The 20,951-nt window shown below is 37.8% G+C and overlaps 1 protein-coding gene across 4 annotated transcripts in view; it reads right to left on the bottom strand.

The window, feature by feature from the left end:
* The window catches only part of cntfr (ciliary neurotrophic factor receptor), a 221,040-nt gene extending 200,344 nt beyond the window's left edge, over positions 1–20,696 (bottom strand). For 3 of the 4 annotated variants that reach the window (XM_079804549.1, XM_079804550.1, XM_079804548.1), the window contains exon 1: positions 20,488–20,696. The gene's annotated coding sequence lies outside the window, so the exon portion shown is untranslated. Of the gene's footprint in view, positions 1–15,992; positions 16,052–20,487 lie in introns of all 4 variants that reach the window. The other variant, XM_079804551.1, reaches the window with a different exon arrangement.
* Between the last annotated feature and the right edge of the window lie 255 nt (positions 20,697–20,951).

Raw genomic sequence — 20,951 nt, 5'->3', positions numbered from 1 at the left:
AGTGTATACAAAAACACTTGCATTAGAAAAGAGAAAACGCTCAGTAAAAGGCAGATAGCAACAGTTGCTAAGGTAGGATTGGTCAGAAAGGGTTTAAGCGAAGAGGCAACTGCAGGTTCAAATTTATTTCTTGTGGTATTTTGCAACATATTTTCACTTTTCGCATTTTCCATCAGTTCTGCGTCCAAGCATAAGCTAACTGGAATGGGAACCTAATGGGCTTGCCCGGTGATATTAAGTGACACCTTTTTCAGGCCAAACTATTTAGCTTCTCATCTCTGTCGCCTTTTATTCTCTTCTTCATTAGTTCCTCTGTCGTTCTTTGAGCAAGCTAAATAAGCTTAGTTCTCTTTTCCCCATTCTTCTCTAAAGCTTCAACTCAACATTTAATTGCTCTCTGTGAAATAGAGGTGAAATGTGAGTGTCAAAGATCTAATTGGATGGAGACGGGAAAATGCCCAAATTGGCCCCAAACTTGCACTGGTAGCCACATTATTTTGCCAATGTAACTAATCTCAATCTTATTTAAAATGCTAATGAGACAGCTAATACTGATCTTCAGTTACAGCTCTATGCTGGCGCTGGCACATTAATTACACTGGCATCGTGACAGAGAGTCTGATTGGTTTTCTTTTAATACGGCTATTTTGACTATATGCCATTATACTTTAAAGGGTTAGTTCACCCAAAAATGAAAACAATGTCATATATTACTCACCCTCATGCCGTTCCACACCCGTAAGACCTCCGTTCATGTTCAGAACACAAATTAAGATATATTTGTTGAAATCCGATGGCTCAGTGAGGCCTGCATAGCCAGCAATGGCATTTCCTCTTCCAAGATGGTAGTGATAAATTACATTATTTTCATTTTTGGGTGAACTAACCCTTTAAGTGATATATGTGTTGCCTTTATATGCTGCCATAAATGGCAGTTTTTCAGTCGTTTTCTGTAGTTGTGCTACTGGCTTGATAAAGGTGTCACGCTCTGGTGTTTTTCGATTGGTCAGTGTTTACAAGGACAGCAAAATATGAGGCTGTCAGCAATGTCCTTCATCTAGACGAAGCATTCCCCACCCACTATATGGTCGACGCACAAATGAAGACTCAGACAGCGGAGTATCTGCTCAGTAAGGGGATTTTAAGGGCATATGAGAAGTAGGCACAGGAGGTGCCCATATAAGATCATTACAAAGTGCATTAAAATGCTATTTAATCTGCTAGCACTGCATTCTCTAAAGTGGTATTCATCGGTCATGTCCAAATCTACACTTGCACCTCAGACTTGGAGCTTAGAAGCTGGCACAAAAAAAGACAAGCAATATAAAAATTACAATGTTGAATGTGCAAGAAATCACTTATTAATATTTTTTTTACATTACTAAAACTTATGTATCCAATATAATGTTCAAAATCATACAAAAACTAAAAAAGAAAAAAAATCTAATAAATCTGTAAATGACCGATTGAGCTATTAACTGTAAAATCTGATGCAATCTAGGACAAGATACGCATCTCATGAATAAACATTATGTGGGATACATCTTGCATATTCTAGTTTGTGGTTTGACCTAATCGTCGTCTTCTTTCATGTGCTCTTTTGACTTTCTCTTATCAATGTGAGCATATCTCCATGACTTATTTTCTTCTCATTAACACGCATCTCCTCCCTAACCACCATCCTCAGCCAGCATAAAATGTCAGTAAACAACTAATTTATCATAGTTTGTCAGTGCTGCCTCCTGCTCTGCTGAGAACATCTAACCTTGCTTCAAGAGTTCACATGTGATGTGGAAAGCGATAAACAGGTTTGGCTTGCAGTCGGTAATAGAAGGTTCCTGCATTAGATGCAATTGAAGTTCAAAGTTCCTCCTTTGACACAGAAGCAGAGTGAAAATGGGGATTGAGTTTTCAGGAGCAACATGAATTGTTAAGGGTAAGCTGAAGTAAGCAGCACTTTATGTAAGTTCAACGTTGTAATTCGTGTTGCCAACCATCCTGTACATTGTTCTGGATTTAGTCCAATTGGATGCTGATTGTCCAGTATGAGGTGTATGAATCGTTTCATATAAAAGGTTAAAAATGACATGTTAGCATTAAAAAAGAAAAGAAAGAAAACGAATTGTGAGATATGGGATGCGTTGTGTGCATGGGTTTGTGAGATCCCTAACATTGGCTGTTGCTTGCTAGACAGACAGACAGACAGATTAGCTCAAGAACAGTGCGTAGAGAGCTTCATGGAATGGGTTTCCATGGCCAAGCAGCTGCATCCAAGCCTTACATCACCAAGTGCAATACAAAGTGTCGGATGCAGTGGAGTAAAGCACGCTTCCACTGGACTCTAGAACAGTGGAGGTGTGTTCTCTGGAGTGGCGAATCACGTTTCTCCGTCTGGCAATCCGATAGAAAAGTCTGGCTTTGGCGTTTGCCAGGAGAACGGTACTGCCTGACTGCATTGTGCCAAGTGTAAAGTTTAGTGGAGGGGGGGGGGGGGGGGGGTTATGATGCGGGGTTGTTTTTCAGGGGTTGGGCTTGGCCCCTTAGTTCCAGTGAAAGGAATTTTGGAATTTGGATGCTTCAGCATACCAAGTCATGTTGGACAATTTCCCAAGGACAAGCTCCCAACTTTGTGCAGTTTGGGGATGGCCCCTTCCAGTTCCAACATGCACACCAGTGCACAAAGCAAGGTCCATAAAGACATGGATAAGCAAGTTTGGTGTGGAGGAACTTGACTGGCCTGCACCTCAACCTGATAGAGCACCTTTGGGATGAATTAGAGCGGAGACTGCGAGCAAGGGCTTCTCGTCCAACATCAGTCCCTGACCTCACACATGCGCTTCTAGAAGAATGGTCAATAATTCCCATAAACACACTCCTAAACCTTGTGGAAAGCCTTCCCAGAAGAGTTGAAGCTGTTATAGCCGCTAAGGGTGGGTCAACTCCATATTAATCCCTACGGAGTAAGAATGGGATGTCATTAAATTTCATGTGCATGTAAAGGCAGACGTCGCAAAACTTATGGCAATATAGTGTTGATAAATAGATAGTACTTACTTTTAGTGCTAATTAATTTGGTGTTTGTCCCTGCACATATACTGAATATTTAAAATATTTGATGTTCAGAAATGGAGAGCGTTCTCCTGTTATATTGATCAAAAGAATCAGAGGTTTCTTATTTTTTCGTGAAGCTGGCAGCCCTAGTTGTAAGTGGCAGGATTCATAAACACGCTCCCAAGAACTCCATCTATATCTAAAAAAAAATCCATCTGCGATGCATATTTCAACAGCTGTGGGTTTATCCAGCTGATTAGACCATGCACCAACATTTGATATCAAACAAATCTGTCACAGGTTGACAAAATCCCTCAATCCCATCTTCAAAACCGTATTGATGTCTTTCCAGTACCCCTGAGGTGCAGCAAGTTTAAGTGCATGTACCCCGTCTGCACCTCCTCCGCCTCTCATCCTCCATGCTAAGAGCGACGTTGTGTGCTGTTGTAATGTTAACTAGGCCAAACTTGGCATTTACATGCCCTAAACTTTGTTTTAAGCTGATTTTGGTAGTGAAGCGTTGATGCTTTAAAGTAATGCATCTAACAGGTGTATCATGTAGACAATCTAAGTGCCAAAAATTGCACATTGACATGTCAGCTTAGCAAAATTTGAGCTATGTTTGAGGGCTCTGTTCCAAAATTTAGAAAACCTTGATGTTTGTTGCCTGTAGGCAACATCGTAACTGAACTTCATAAGTGACTGATATAGAACACAGGCAGCAACACACACACTACACTACACGACTAACAATTTACTTTGTCTAAACTAATACTCCAAACTCTGTAAACATACCTAGCTCCTGCAAAAATGAGAAACAAATGTTGACACCTGGGGGAAATTAATTATGTTTTATTTATATGTGTTGGAGTTAAATGAAGTATACAAATACCTTCATACACCATCTTCAATTGAGATTTGGAATTATTAAATTGTCATTTCCATAAGGAAAACATGAGATGCTTTCTTATAACTGGCCCAAAAAATATTATTATAATTAATATTATATAAATCAATTAATTATTAATAATATGATATATTAATAGTATCTCATATTATTAATACTATTTTAAGATACTATTATTTAATGAATATATTGTGGATATAAAATACATGTTTTTGAAAGAAGTCTCTTCTGGTCATTTGATAAAAAATACAGAAAAAACTGTAATATTGTGAATTATTATTACAATTTCAAATAACTGTTTTCTATTTGAATATGTATTAAAATGTAATTTATTCCTGTGATCAAAGCAGAATTTTCAGCATCATTACTCCAGGCTTCAGTCACATGATCCTTCAGAAATCATTACAATATGATAAAACATTTCTGATTATTATCAATGTTGAAAACAGTTTTGCTGACGATTTTTTGTGAATTTATTTGATGAATAGAAAATTCAAAAGAACTTTTGAAATAGAAAAAAATGGTAACACTATGAAAGTCATTACTCTCACTTTTGAGCAACTTAATCTGTACTTGATGAAAAAAAGTATTGATTTCTCTAAAAACAAATGTATCTGACCCCAAGCTTACATTAATATATGTAATAAATAAACAAATAAATAAATCTATAGAATACTATAGAAGGGAATTTTTTTGACCATCCAAAATCTTCTGATTCAGAACAGCTGTTTTCAAGATTTTAAATGCAAATTGGACAAACATCATGTGGGATACATCCTTTATTTTTTTTATTAATTCTCCCGATATGAAGGTCATTTCAAACGACAGGTATAGTTGCCTACACTCAAAAAAAGTCCACCTTTTTTTAGATTTACACATTTCAATTAATAGTAAAATTTCATCAAATTGAATTGAACAATCCATATTTTAATTGAATAATTAATTGTTCAATTATTCAATCAAATTATATTTAAGAATTATTCCATTCAATTTAATGGAATTGTACTATTTCTTGAAATGCATAAATCTTAAAAAAGACTTACATTTTTTTGAGTGTACCTTTTGAAGCCGTGTTTACATTGGGGGTGTATCTGTGACGACTTCAAATTTTGCCTATGTAGGCAGCTCACTAGATTTTGAAACAAAGCCTAAATGTGAGCATTAGCTAAACAAATCAGCTGAGGGACTTGAAAAACAGTTCAGAACAGTTGTTAGTCTTAATTAGTCTAATCAGTTTTTGCATCATAACTTGCATGTGTTGAATGTGCAGTTGATTACCTGAGAGCCCGAGATGTGGAGTAGGGAAAATCAAGCTCTTGCCAATTAAGTTACTAGGTTTTTCAAATGGAGCATGCTAACCAACTGTTCCTTTAGCATTAGTATGATTCCTTGTTTATATTTTTGTGTGCCATTCCACATCAAGGTTCATTTTTTTCCACTAGCTTTGAATGGGCAGACTCATTTCAAGTCATGTTGGAATCATATTATGGGATGAATGGACATGAATGGCATTAAAATGAATCAGGATTTTCTTTAAATCCAGAATTTTTGCAGTGCATCAATTAAAGACTCATTGAAAACCAGTACTGGTCTTAAAGGGATAGTTCACCCAAAAATGAAAATCATCCCATGATTTACTCACCCTCAAGCCATCCTAGGTGTATATGACATTCTTCTTTCAGGCAAATACAGTTATATACAAAAATGTCTTGTCTCTTCCAAGCATTGGTTTATCCATCCATTATAAAAGTAACCCACATGGCTCTAGGGGGTTAATAAAGGCCTTCTGACACATATCAATAGTTTTTTGTAAGAAAAATATCCATATTAAAATATCTAGCTTCCGGCAGACCGCCTTACTGAAAGCCTAAAAGCCTAACTGGCACTACGATGAATTCATTACATCTTCTTCGTAAGAATACAGAAAGGCGGGTCCGCTGGACACTGGATATTTGACTTTATAACGTGTTAAATATGAATATTATTTAAATATGAATATTTTTAACCCCCCGGAGACGTGTGGATTACTTTCTTAATGAATAGATACACGTTTGGTCTTCAAATTTTGGACTGCCATTCACTGACATTATAAAGCTTGGAAGAGCCAGGACATTTGTTTATATGTCTGAAAGACAAATTGTATAGGATGGCTTGAGGGTGAGTAAATATATTTTACATTCTGGGTGAACTATCCCTTTAACCAAGTTTTTATTGTGGATGTAAACTGGTGTTAAGTTCACATTTTAAGAAAGAAAGAAAGAAAGAAAGAAAGAAAGAAAGAAAGAAAGAAAGAAAGAAAGAAAGAAAGAAAGAAAGAAAGAAAGAAAGAAAGAAAGAAAGAAAGAAAGAAAGTTTTTTTTTTTTGTGTGAGGTTTATGGAAAAATAAACAAGAAAAACCAGCCTTTTTACCATAATATTACATGGATAGCTCACCCAAAAATTACAATTTTGTCATCATTTACTCATCAAAAGAAGACATTTTGAAGAATGTTGGTAACCAGACAGTTGATAGGAGCCATTGACTTCCAAAGTAGGGATAAAATACTATGGAAGTCAATGGCTATTGTCAACTGTTTGGTTACCAACATTCTTCAAAATACATTTTTGGGGTTTTTTGGATCAACTAACCCTTCAAATCAAGACAAATCTGATAAAGCTGGCCAAAAATACTACTTAATCAGTTGGTTCTTTTGAATGGTAGTGTATGAATATGAAATTGCCTAACATGTTTTAAAGACTAAAATCACCTGAATGCAGATCCAAGTGTAATTTCCAGTGTCATAAGTGCAAACTTCCCAAGAAAGACTTGCAACTGGCTTGCGTCTTTATCTGCTGACAAAGACTGATGGGTTTTGTACAAATACACTTCTAACTGTTTACACAGGGTTTAAATCTTGGCCGCACTCTCTCCCAGGTAAATTATACACTGCTATATTTTCCACAACACCAGCACCTAAGCTGTCAAAGCGCTTAAATTACATGCAGTTTAATGCAGCCTTGTCAACTGTTTTATTTTCAGCGGCCATTAGCGCATTTGTTCCTCGCAATCTTCACCACTCGCTACTTAATCAGGATGTCTTATTATTTTGGGAGACATAAAAAGGACAAGTGCAGGGTTTTGATAGACCCAGATTCACCACAGATTCGCACTGCCACCTGTGTTAAGCATTTGTCAAAACCTGCTCACTTTAGAAACAGGAAATCAGCGTGAATATGTGGGGGAACTATTTACAAGATAAGAGTTATGGTGTGTGTCATAATTAATGAACGTCTTAAGGAAACTGCCTCCCTATGGAGTGAACGAGGAATAATTATGACTATAGAGACGTAGAGGAGGCCATTTCTCTAAGCAGATTAACTACTTCCAATCAAACTGCCCTACTTCATTATGGTGATTAAGATGAGATGAAACAGCAAATAATCATTTATTTTGTTCAGTCCAAAGTTCAAAGAGGCTAAGAATCAATAGACTACGCAGTGAAAGATGATGAAAATCGAGCTCAACAGTGACCAGACAGTTTTGCAGAACTTTTAGGGGTTTTTTGAGAGTACAAGTAGACCAACTTAATTATTTTATGTAATTTGCAATGCTTTTTTTGGATCAGTCGCTGCTGAACTCTTTTGTTTTTTTGGGCTCCTGATTGGTGGATCTTTTTTCAGGATGATGAACAAGGACATCTCTAGGGTTCTTAACTCAATTTTAAAAGAACACTTTATGGCAAAAAGGTTCTGTATAAGGAAAAAACATTAGCAATGATTGCATAAAACTTTTATGTTAAACGTGTTATTTTAAATTTTTCTAGTGCTAGTGTATGTTTATGAGCTGTTTGATTCATAAAACTTAATTAAATGAATAAAAATAAGTTAAAACTAAATTAATTATTTTATCCCATGATGGGACCCCTAAACGATTCTGTATATCAAATAAAAAACAAAAAACAATCTAGGCAACACTTTCTGATATTTACTTTTTTTAATTTAATATATTATTATAATATTTACACATTTTCAAGCAGCATTAAATCACATCTGAAACACTCAAGAAAAACTATATATTGTTTTGAAAATCTTGATATTTCTTATATAAAAAATGTGTCACTTTATTTCACTTTTATTACCTTTTCTATTATATTCTATTGAAAAAATAAACTTTTTTTTAATTATTATTCAAAACTAACTTAAGATGTTTACATTATTCCCCCCTTACTAATTTTACATTTAAATTAATACTTTAAATTGATTGTTTTATTAAAATGCTTTAAACCTTATAAAACTTCTGTCTATTGATTATTGGAATAAAGCAACACTGCCAGTCAAAAGTTTGAACATTCTTAAGTGAGTTTGTTTCTCATGACATGATCTTAAACGCCTTTGGATCTAAAAGTTTATGCCTAAATAGCCAAAATGAGTTAAAAAAAATTGCCTACATTTAAAGGTGCACTATGTCAATTTTGTTCAGTAAAATATCCAAAAACCACTAGGCCAGTGTTATATATTTTGGTCAGTTGAGTACTTACAATATCCCAAATATTTCCAACTATATGTAAATCGCGAGAAAATAGCTATTTTAACCAAGGAACCGGGACATGTGAGGAAGTCGTCTGTCAATTGCGTCATATATACGCTTCCCTCGGTTTCCTCGCTTTACTCTCACTGCAGTGTGCAACAAGTGTCATAGCAGCCGCCAAGCAAACGTACAGAGTAACGTCATAACATCATTTTCAACACACTCAGATGTATCTAATATGATAAACAGAGCTGCGTTACCTCATACTCGTGACCAGAAAAGCGGAAGTGGCGCCGGCGACTGTGGCATAATAAAAGTCCAGCTGCTCGCAAGGCATGTATTCCACCCTTCTTATTAACAATCGCTCCAGCGGCCTTGCACAGCTCCCACAACACTTGGTCCTGCTCTGCTTCATACTACAGTAATGTTAATAATCGCATCCATGAACATGATTTCTGCCCGAGTCCTATCCTAATTCTTTTCTACCAGCTGTGAGGTGAAGACCACAAGAAGTCCCAAGATTCTGTGCTCAAACGTGGTGTCATCAAACTATGCTGTGTTTTGAATAGGTGACCTCCAGTTAACGGAAGTTACATAGTGTAGCTTTAAATTTCTTAGAAAAGTAATATTTAAATGAATGAATGAATGAATATTAAGTCCCATTCACACCACGGATGATAACGATAAAGACATGGTTCTAAAAAAAATTATATGAATAGCAGAGTCCACACCACAACTGAACGCCACGAGAAACGATATCGTTGGAATCACTTTCAGAGCATTTTTTTCCCTAAGCTGATAAACGATAAAAACATTAACAGCCAATCAGAATCCATCCTGCCTTAAAGAGCACGATAATTTATGACAAAACTGAGAGAATAAACTGAACAATATCACCCATTTGTGTGGAAGCTAATCGTTTTAGTTATCTTTATAGTTATCGTTATTGGTGTGAATGACTTACTATGAATATTCTGAACTATAAGAGCATATTTGGTTCCTAAATATTTTCCCTATCTGAATTGGTTTTCATAGTTTTAACTTTACTACAACTGTAAAATATGTAAAATAGTGATATATCGTTTAAAAAAATGGGTGGTGGAACCAAGACCAGGTGTATGTTTTACTGAACTGACCGTATTAAACTGCAGTCAGAACCTCTAAATGAAAGTGTGTCACTATACAGAGTCTTTAAACAACATAATAGAATGTTAATGTCTGCTCTCTGGCTCGCACAACAAAGATATATAAAATGCATATAAAAAAAGCATATAAAATGTGCATCATAGCACCCTGTCATTGATGTACATTATTGTATTACATAATATTTCACAACTGGTCATAAAATGAATAGCCTACTGTACAGAATTAGGCTACAATTAATTTATGTAGACAGTGTTTGTCTTTTAAAAAAATTATGCCTAAAGAGTGAAGCCATGCTAGAAAAAAAAAACCCTAATGAGCAAACAGCAGGGGGTCCTCGTTTTGAAAATATCGTCAGCCTGATGATGTCAGGGTACTCAGCATGATATTTCACTGTAATCACAGTCCAATTATTTCTAAAAAACGCAGCAAAGAGAATTCAAAGTAAATGACTTTTTTTAACATTTGCCATCTGGTGATGAGATATAGTCATTTGGTGCTCATTAAGTAGGCAGTTGAGCCACCTGGACACCCGGCTCGCTCATAGGCGTCCTGACATGACAAACATATCGTCAGTACTGTATATCATCCATATGCTGTGTTTTGATGCCATTGATTTTACTTGTGCCAAGCCTGACAAGTGAAATACATTGCTTTCAGAGCAATTCAAAGTTCAATATCTGTGAATCTTTGTATGTCAAGCAATTATTTATGAAGGTACTAGAACATTAAATTACATGGAACTATTATACAACAGCAAACATCTTAAAATGCAAGTCCAAGTATTAAAGGAACACTCCACTTTTTTTGAAAATAGGCTCATTTTACAAGTCCCCTAGAGTTAAATAGTTGAGTTTTACCGTTTTCGAATCCATTCAGCCAATCTTTGTATCTGGCGGTAGCACTTCATTCATTGAAGTATGCACAGCATACATCATTGATTCTGATCAGTCCATTAGCATCTCATTCAAAAAATTACCAAATTTTTCCTATTTAAAACTTGACTCTTCTACAGTTACATCGTGTGCTAAGACCAACTGAAAATGAAAAGTTGCAATTTTCTACACCTATATGGCTAGGAACTACTTTCTCATTTCTGCGTAATAGTCGCAGATCTTCGCGGCCGTACCATGGCTGCAGCAGTACAATGATGGAACGCAGCGTCTGAAAGTAGCCCCCAGCTAGGTAACTTTCAATGTGACCGGCACTAAGTTCGTGTAGTTGCAGAGAAAGTTTCAGGCTTGCAGCCGACAAATTGTGTTGTGGATTTACCTGTGTGATTAGCCATGGTTCTGTGTGTTGTAAAGGGCTGTGATAGTAAGTCGAAGGTGTATACTACCACCATGTTTCACAGACTACCAACGAATAATTGCGCCGCTGCAGCCATGGTACGGCCGCGAAGATCCGCGACTATTACGCAGGAATGAGAAAATAGTTCCTAGCCATATAGGTCTAGAAAATCGCAACTTTTTATTTTCAGTTGGTCTTAGCACACGATGTAACTGTAGAAGAGTCAAGTTTTAAATAGGAAAAATACTGAAAGTGTCTTTGGTCATTTTTTGAATGAGATGCTAATGGACTGATCAGAATCAATGATGTATGCTAAACTATGCTAAAAGTGCTACCGCCAGATACAAAGATTGGCTGAATGGATTCAAAAACGGTAAAACTCAACTATTTAACTCTAGGGGACTTGCAAAATGAGCCTATTTTCAAAAAAAGTGTTCCTTTAACCACTTTATTTGCCATGTGTGAACAGATTGTAACGGAACAAACAAACAAACAAATTATTGTCTATGAAAGCATGTAGACAGATTTCTATGCAAATGACTCGGGTCGTATGCTAATTTTTGCCGGGAAAATAAACAAATATTTTAGACGGTTACGGTTACGCGCGCTCCCGAGAGCCTCTCTTCCTTAGGCTACTATGTGACACATGAAATGAATGCTTACAAAGTTCGGATAATGCAAAGAAAAGTGATTCATTCAGACTATATCACAAAGCCAGATATAGCCTAGTCTATAGTCTTGAATATATATAGGCCTACTTTATAATAGATTTGATTGAGATTTGTAATAGATTTGAGAATTACAGATATCTAATTTTAGTTACCTCATCTGTCGACACGACCCAGAGCTGTTGCAAACATATCCACATCGCTATGATCAGATGCATCATTGCTGCTTTCTCACGCTGCCATTTTTGTTGCGTGTTTATTTTGTTACTGAGATGCAACCAGACGGCACATATTTACATATTCATCTAAATGTCACTCTCAGCTGCGTGGACGGCGTCGGGACGTTCGTCTGAATACTATATCGCTTCAAAGGTATTTCCAACTTCTTTTTACTTCTAACAAAAAAACAAAACAAAACAAAAAGAACTTCGCTGTGAGTATATCAGGACATTGAATCACGTTTAGTCTCTTGTACAGTCTTGTTACTTGTGCACGAGCTGTTGTTGCTGGCTGCAGTTCACTTAACGGCCACAGGTGTCGCTAATAGCAAGGGTTTCTGAATTCAACATACAGTCAAACCAAACATTGTTCAGACACCAAATATTGTTTTTTAATAGTGGGTGCAGGACACAATAGTTAATTTATGTAAGTGAGGATAGCAAAATAAAGTAAACTGTGACTATACCCAAAAATTCTTCGTACAGTGGGCTACCAGTAAAATTAATAAAACATTTGGGACCAAAATTATTCAGACACTTTGACCTAAGCGTGTTTTGCTAAAGTGTTTTTCCTTTAATTGCTAATGCAACCTTTTACACCACAGACTGAACAAAGCCAAGCATTGCTTGGTCACAAATTTACCTATTATCTAACTGTGTACTTACATTTAAAAGCTGACAGCTGATTGGTTGACTGTAATCCATGACATACCTTTCTATCAAAGTTATTTGACATTATCAAGATGAATTTGTTCTGACACAGTTTAACTCTGAGTTCTTGTCATATTGTATTACCTTTTTCTAATAGCCTGACAAGCCAGACCAACATCAAGATGTTGGGTCTGGGAACACACCATTGGCAGGGCTCAATCTGAGGGGCGGGATAAACGGTTGTCTTTCAAATTCCCTCTGCACGCAATAGGATAGCGCTACAACCAACCAGAGCAACGAAGAAGGTGAAGTGGAGCTAGTTGATAGATTAAACGTTTGCCGTATCCGGTCGGCAAAACTCCGAACACATCTTCCTTTTTTAAGAATGACTTCAGTGCCGTTCTTTGTTCTTTTCTCAAAGAAAAGCTTAATTCCAAGTCTCCTAAAGTTGCGGGCAAAGCCGATTCGAAAGACAGCTGTTCGCCAGCTTCTTTGTTTTCAAGTAGCACACGGAACCGCCGTAAATCTGCTAAGCCCGCCCACCAATTCTATACACGATGTGATTGGCCTGACTAGAGTTTGGTTTTTCAAGCTCGCAAGCCAACGGAGAGTTGCTAAACACCCTGGCTATATTTGCTGCCGCTAGGGTGCGTCTAGATTTCTAGGCTAATTTTCTAAACTATAGCGAATAAACTGAGAATAATGTGAGAAAATGCTGAAGAAATGAGAGAACATTAACTTGATAGAATAACTGTTTTTTCTTAAAGGGGTCTTTTTTTTATTTATTTAATGACTTCTTACAACTTGAAAATAATCAATAGTCTTTTAGAATGGAAGTTATGTTTTTACAGTATAATGAACTTCTTCACCTCAAAAGATCAAGGAAAATTTGATCTGACCCCTTTCAAAGGTCACTCAAGGAATCTATGCAATTTTCCAAAGCAGCCTCAACTATTAAGCCACATTAATGAGATGAAAGTATTTCTCTTGAAGGAAACAGCTCCTAGATGGAGGCACTAGCAGCTGTGGGCAGCGGGGAGCGCAGCTAATTCAGTATGCTTAGTGAAAACAATCGTATCACACCCAGGGCCCTATTTTAACGATCTGAAACGCAAGTGTAAAAACGCGAAGCGCAAGTAACTTTGTGGGCGGGTCTCGGCGCTGTTGCTATTTTCCCGGCGGGATAAATGGCTCTTGCGCCCGGCGCAAATCTAAAATGGGTTGGTCTGAAGTAGCTTCATTATTCATAGGTGTGGTTTGGGCGTAACGTGAATAAACCAATCCGAGCGTCATCCAACATTCCCTTTAAAAGCAGGTGCGCAAGTTCCATAATGGATTGCTATTATTATGGCGTATTTACCAGGCGCACGCCAGGAGCGGTTCACAGCCGAGGAGACTGATGTTCTAGTAAGAGCAGTGAAAGACAGAGAAGTGAAGTTGTAATGTTGTACATTATGGTAAAGGTGATTTCACAGTCTTTTTTTTTTCAGTCTTTCAGTTTTTTCAGTTTTTCAGTCGATTTTTTTTCCTGGTTCTTGACGGACAAACCAATTTGTCAGATGTCCTTATATGTCTTGCCACTATTGGGCAAACAGGTCTTATCCTTAATTATTACAATTAGCCTGAATCATTTGTAAGCTAGATTTATGCCTATTTTTTCACATCTTCGTGGCACACCACAATGATTTCCGTCATCTCATGTGTTAATATTTTTTTAGTGTAACAATTTATGATTTGCAAAAATAACTGTTGCATCTGTGTAGATTACATGAGCAAAGTGTATGCGCGTTGTGCACGCTATACATTATGGTCAAGCATGCGCCCTTAAAATAGCATAATGAACAACGCGCAACGCGCCACTGACTTTAGACTAGGTTTTTTCTGGTCAGTGGCGCAATTGTTTAATGGAACAGCAAAATAGCACCAGGGATTGTTTGCGCCGGAACACGCCTCCTTTTTTGCGCTGAACCGCCCAGGGAGCGCAAGTTCATTCACTAGTTTAGCGGCGTGCTTCTGTGGAGGGAAAAGCGCGCTTTGCGCGGGTGCAAAATAGGAATGACACATGCGTCGGTGTACAAAGTCAATTGCGCTGGGTGCAAGATAGGGCCCCCAGACTGCTAGGATTACAGGGCAGATTGAGTCCACCTGCAGGGCTTCACAGCACTGTTAATAAAGCCACCGTTTTCAATTAAAAGCCTTTTAAACACTCTAAATCTAATCATGCTTGCAGGTGACAAGCATTCTAACTTGGCATGTTAAGTTAAGAATAAAAAGAGGAGATTATTTTAAACGGATTTCACAATATCTAATCGCTCAGGTTTGCCGCTTGAATAGCTGCAGAGCGAAAGGGTAAACTTATGCAATATTAAACAGCCTTTTCTTGCCATTAAGACAGCTTAATAGTGTTGTTCATTGTTAAGACGTATGGTGGTACTTGAACTGCATTTTAAAAACACAATTTGCAATCTTGTTGTGGAGAAAACTAAATGTAATATGAAGTAGTTCCTTGATGGATCCAAACCAAGACTCAAGATAATACTATAAAATATTATAAAACATAGTTTATGCTCTTAATTCTTATTAAGTACCTGCAAACAGCGTAAACTCTTCTTCACATCATGCCTCCTTTTTAACAATGTCATCCTTTGCTTGACCATTTTAGCAGACGTCAACCCATATTCGCATTTATCCATATTTCACTCTCATACGTAAATATCATTCACATATGAGATTCACCATGCCATCAACAGGTTATGCCAAGAGGATTGTTGAATTCACAAGAGGAAACATTCAGGACTAAGGCGCCACAAATGTGGCGTGTCCAGAGGCCCTCAACCTTGAATATCTGCCAGGGTTCATAGTAGCCCATGCAGGGGTGTAAACAGAGAAATGTACCCTGGCATTTTCCCCAGTCCACTCCAATCAGAGGCCAAATAGGGAATGCTAATGCAATTAACGTTTCCCAGTCAACACAACGCCTCCTCCTTCGTCCGAATTCTGCAGCCCCCTTCCCTTAATAAAGAGTGTGCTTGCTATCAAAAGCGGGGGCACTAATAATGCAGACATGCCATAAAAAGCCAAGGGGATGCAGGGAAATTGGGTAAATAACTCTGCCCCAGAGCCCTAACACGATTTGCAATGCACACGCTAAGAAGAGGTCCGTCTGTGATGGTTTTCCAAGTGAAGGAGGCTGGCCACTCTGACGGCATGATTTATTTATTCATTTCCCTTTCTCGTTTAATGGAAATATAAAAGCCTGCATTGATTAGAGTTTAAGGATCAGCAGTTAATAGATTAAAAGCTTGCGTCGTGGCCAAAGAAGAGCTCCAGCAATTTTCTGTGTTGCTCTTCGCTTGGAGGTATTCAAAGGTTGTTATTTAGGTAACTGCTTTATTTCCTAGTGGTTGTCCTGTATTTTGCACTGTGCCTAGAGCTACGTGCTACCTCTGTGCCCTGACCTTGGACCACTTTTCCAGTTTTAAATCTTTATCCACAGGTGCAAAAGTGATAGAGGTGGTCAGTAAATGAAACTCGAAAGTTCAGAAACCCGAGTTACCTTCAAGCGTCAACTCATTGACCTTTCAAAGACATGCAGATGCTCCTCTGGCCTTCAGCCTGTAAATAACAAATGTATATTCAGTGTTCAATATGGCAAGGGTCAAGATGTCTCTTTAAATAGAGTTTGGGACGGAGGAACTGGATTTTTTGTAATACCCCATGAAAATCTCCTCATTGTTACTGAACAGGAAGGGAGCCATTGAGGAGAGGACCATGGTTAGGTTAAGCTACATCTACATACATTTGGATACATTAAAGAGAGCGCTTTAAAAAAAATTCTCAAAAAACATAGAACTAAAACATAGAAAACAGAAAAATCCCCGAAAAATCAGTTTTCACAGGGCAAAAACGCTGTCTCAGTGTGGACGGAAGACCCAAATTTAGAGAAAAAGATGTGTTTTTGGTAACACTTTATATTAGGGTTCAATTCTCGCTATTAACTATTTGCTTATTAGCATTCATATTACTAAGATGGCTTATAAAGCACATATTAATGCCTTATTCTGCATGACCATATTCTACACCCCTTAATCCTACCAAATACCTAAACCTAAACACTACAAAAATGAACTTACTAACTATTAATAAGCAGTAAAATAGGAGTTTATTGAGGCAAAAGTCCTAGTTAATAGTGAATATGTGCTCCCCATACTAAAGTGTTACCATGTATCTGGTTTTGTGTAGACGTATAGCCTCACAGCTTGAGTTAACTGGGTTAGTTATGATCCAGGTAGTGAATAGTCCAATTGGGTAATAGAGGATGTTTTGTGGACTGGGTTAAAAGGCAGAATAATAGATTTCATGCAGCCCAGGGATTAATTAATTTAAAGCGGAGGCAAATGAGCATCGGTTTGGGGTGCAGTCAATGAATTTGTATGTTCATACTACCAAGGATAGTTTAATCAGAGGATGACTTGGAGCCCCAAAGGTGTCAATGAACAAATTTATAAAATGGATTCACAATCCCTGCCCTAGTTCAGCCCACCTACAGACATAAAAATGAGTCTAGACATGGGGTAGACATGCAGATGCGTCCAGCATATAACATATAATTTCCATACTCAGGCAGAAACAATAGATTTAAATCCGAAACACATTTATAATTAAAATAACCTGTATGTCCTTTGTTCTTAACTCAAAACCATATTATTATGTTACCATTTCAACCTGAGCTGCTTAATCGTTCAATTCAAACTTTGTGTTATATCATTTCAGGCTTAGACGTGCAGTCTTATATTTTAATGTAACTGGCTGTGATGACATCATCCTTACATATTATGTCCCTATTGGTTTCGTTTCTACATGTATTTGCCTGGTGATTGGTTTTTTTCTTGCTTTTATTTATCCGTCACCTTCACTTGCAAAGATTGTGTCATTGGGATTTCATTCTTCTACACAGCCAACAGAAAACAAAACGGCATTTCGTTTTTATTTACAAACTTAATTTTACATAAAACTCTACGAAGTATACTTCAGTTTTACCGCAACTGTTTGGGATATGCGTACAGCCGAACGAAAGTGCGTCATTTGATAGCATGCACAAGCATAGGCAGTCGACACATGCGCACTAAAAAAGTTTCATCATTTTCCAGTGTCTGAGCTATTTCTCTCCAGATGTTATGACTGATAAAAATGAATGTATGTGTGTACATCTTCATGTGGGCGTCTATTGTTGTTGCGTTGTCCAGTAGTTTGTTGCTGTTCCGTCTCTTCTGTTACTTTTTCAAAGCCCGCGTCGCCACCTTGTGGATCAATTAATTGGTGCAAAAAAATTCAAGCCGCAAGCTGAATGCACATATACGCGCTGTTCGAAAAATCACAATTCACGTGCCCTTGGGTGAAAACCAAAATATACTTTGGGATTTATTGCCTTGCAAAAGCATTAATATCTCTTACAGGAAATGCAAATCTAGTCCAATCTCTGTGATATAAATATTAATTTCTCCTTAAAGACCCATGTGGAAGTCTTCTTGCAATTAAATGCAATTTAATGAATACTAATACAGCGCACGGGGTTGGCGCCATCCACATTCTCACTATCAAATGGTGGCAACATCACATTAGTTAGCTCAGTGAAGGGCTAAATTGGAAGAGTCAAGAAAATAACATAGCTGCTCATCTTGAAAATTCTTATTTACTGCATAAAAGACACATGCTTAAAATTCCCAGGCAAATGAAATTGATAAATCAATCAAATCACAATTGAATAAGCAATGAATTATCATCGCATGAGAATTCAGTTCATAAAGATGACAGACTATTTCATCTCAGTGTGGTCCTGGCTTAAAAAAAGGAGAGCAGCAGCACAGAGTGGGAAGCATTTTCTTGGCGGATTCCTCAAGCACCAGCTTCTAATTTGTAGAATTTGTGTATGTTGGGGAAGAAAGCATCGGCAGCCCCCGTTGTCTGTGATCAGCCAGCGTTCTGACATCTGTTTAAGGATGTTTATCCAAGGGGTAAGTATGTTAAGGGAAATATTATGCTGGTGTTATTTTACTTTTCTTCTGTTTGAATCATAAACACAGCTCCGGGGCAGGACGGAGAGATTAGAGCGAAGAACGCGAGCATGGGGTCTCGAATCACACCCCGCGAGAGGAATCCCTACCGTGAGTCCAAACCTAAAGATGTCCTGCTTCTTCAAGTCTTTAATCTGCCAACAGTAGAGTATTAGTTCAATTAAGCCTATACCGTAGCACATGCACTCTTTTATTGAGCCTGCAATGTTTTATTTACATCCACACGAGATCCCGGACCGGCGCGTGTTGCTCTTTCACTGTGTTTGTGTGGATGGAGACAAACTAAAACCAGGTGCCAAGCTGTAGGCTGCTCAGATGACAGCGAGAGCCCCTTTAGTGAAGGCTTTACGAACTGAAACGCTGCACAGAGAAAGCAGAGACCCTCGTTTAAAAAGAAAAGTAGGTGTCCGGCAGCCATTCAGTCACCGCTTTCAATAAGGCATGAAACAGGGCGTCATTAAGGCAGTGTCAACCCTGCCAGAGTTAAGCTGACCCCCCTTTGAGCTAATGTGCGGAGGGCAGAGTCTTTAAAACCAAAGAGAAAGAGGTTTACCCCCGCAGCATGTCCCTGTGTTACAGATAAAGAGCTTTAGCCCACCAATAAATGGATGTCGCTTCCCAATAAGTCAAAACGAGCAGTAGATGTGCAGAATAAGGGTGAATCTCATGGAACCTGTCAAGAATGTGTCCAGATCATATTTCAACGCGAGTAACAAGAAATTTGATTTTGCTAAATGAATATGTATCTTTTGATTGTAAGACTTTTTGCTTTGCGACACGCTTTTAAAATACATAAAAAATACCATAATGTGAAAGAAATTACCAAAACGTACAATTTGAATCCATTTTTTTTTCTTTTTTTTCATTTTTATACATAAAGTTAATAAATGTGTAATAACATTTGTTGTACTTAAAATTGCATTACAAATGCAAGTCACCAAGGATAATATATATTTATTAATATATATATATATATATATATATATATATATATATATATATATATATATATATATATATATATATATATATATATATATATATATTAATAAATATATATATATATATTACGTTTAAGATTGTCAAGATTCAATAATACTAAATACATTACAAATAATAATAATAATTAATAATACATTTTTAAAAATGCTAATAAGAACATTATTTAAAAAATGGATCTTCATCCAATATTTTTTTTGTGATTTTTTAAACAATATTTTCATGAGATTTACAGATAACGAAAGTCCAAGAGACAGATGAAGAAAGTAAAGCCAGGGAAACCAGCAAGATACAACCCCAGCCAAAGAACAAAAAGCGGCAGCCCAAGCAGGCGAAGGAGGAGGAGATGAGGAGATTTCCGCTAAAACTAATCAATCAGGTCCTGATAATGGATTCCATGCAGGAGTGTTGACACTGGGTCAGCTCTTCCCTTGACCCGCGCCTTCAGGGCAGCGGCTACAGAAAAGGCACAGATAACAGAAGCGGGGGCTAATTGTCTGCCTAGTGTCAGGGCTTTTCAAAGCCTCTCCACTTTCACTCGGTCGCCTGTCTTTCTCTCCCATTCCTCCGTACCCTGATCCTCACCCCCGTCTCCTTCTCTGGCCACTTTGTTTGCCTCCTCTTCCCGGAGCGAGGCTGCATGAATCACATTTCTCATATGGTGCGCGGCTGTCTAACACGCTCGCATCCTTCTAACACGTGCAGAGAGCTGGGGACGCTCGGGCAACATGAACACTGTGACACCAGGCTCAACCTCAAGCAAACAGGAAATAATCCATTAGGTGACATTTGCCAATCATTTGTTGATCCCAACAGCCTCTACCAGCTCCAAAATAGCTAACATAACAATCTGTTCATCTTTGCATGTCTTTCTTGTCCTTCAAAGCACAAAATCAAATTGCATCGCATGCAACAAAACGCGCCCCATTAAAAAATGACTGACAGTTTATAAAGAAGAGACACAATCAAGGTACTTACTTAAAAGCGTTCGCTTCCGTCTCTAGCCTTATCTTCCTCTGCTCCTTAATGTCTGTCTTGTCCTCTATAGCTGCACACAGATGTGAAAGTGTGCGTATGTGTGTGTGTATATCAGAGAAGCTCCAGTACAGAAAGTTGCTGTTCTCTGGGCAAAGGCGTGTGGTGTGTGTGTATGTGTGCGCGTCTCAGGCAAAGGCTCACACTGCACTGGCTGAAGGGAAACCAAAGCACTTTTAAACTCGCACTGGCTCCCCATGTGACCAGCTCACAGCAGCCAGTGAGGAATATATTAGTGTGGCTTCCTCTGTCCACATGCACCCCCTAGCCACTGTTGCAGGAAGTGTGCACTGCCAGAGAGACACACGCGCGCTATGACATATGCTTGCAATACCCAGGGCACTATTAAGAAAAATACAAATGCAACCACCCAAAGGGAATTTCTAGTGCTCTTTTATAGCTCAGGA

The sequence above is a fragment of the Gobio gobio genome (genome assembly GCF_949357685.1).
Source record: "Gobio gobio genome assembly, chromosome: 22".
Lineage (NCBI taxonomy): Eukaryota > Metazoa > Chordata > Actinopteri > Cypriniformes > Gobionidae > Gobio > Gobio gobio.
Note: the sequence above shows the minus strand (reverse complement) of the source record. Positions and strands in the feature narration are given on the sequence as shown.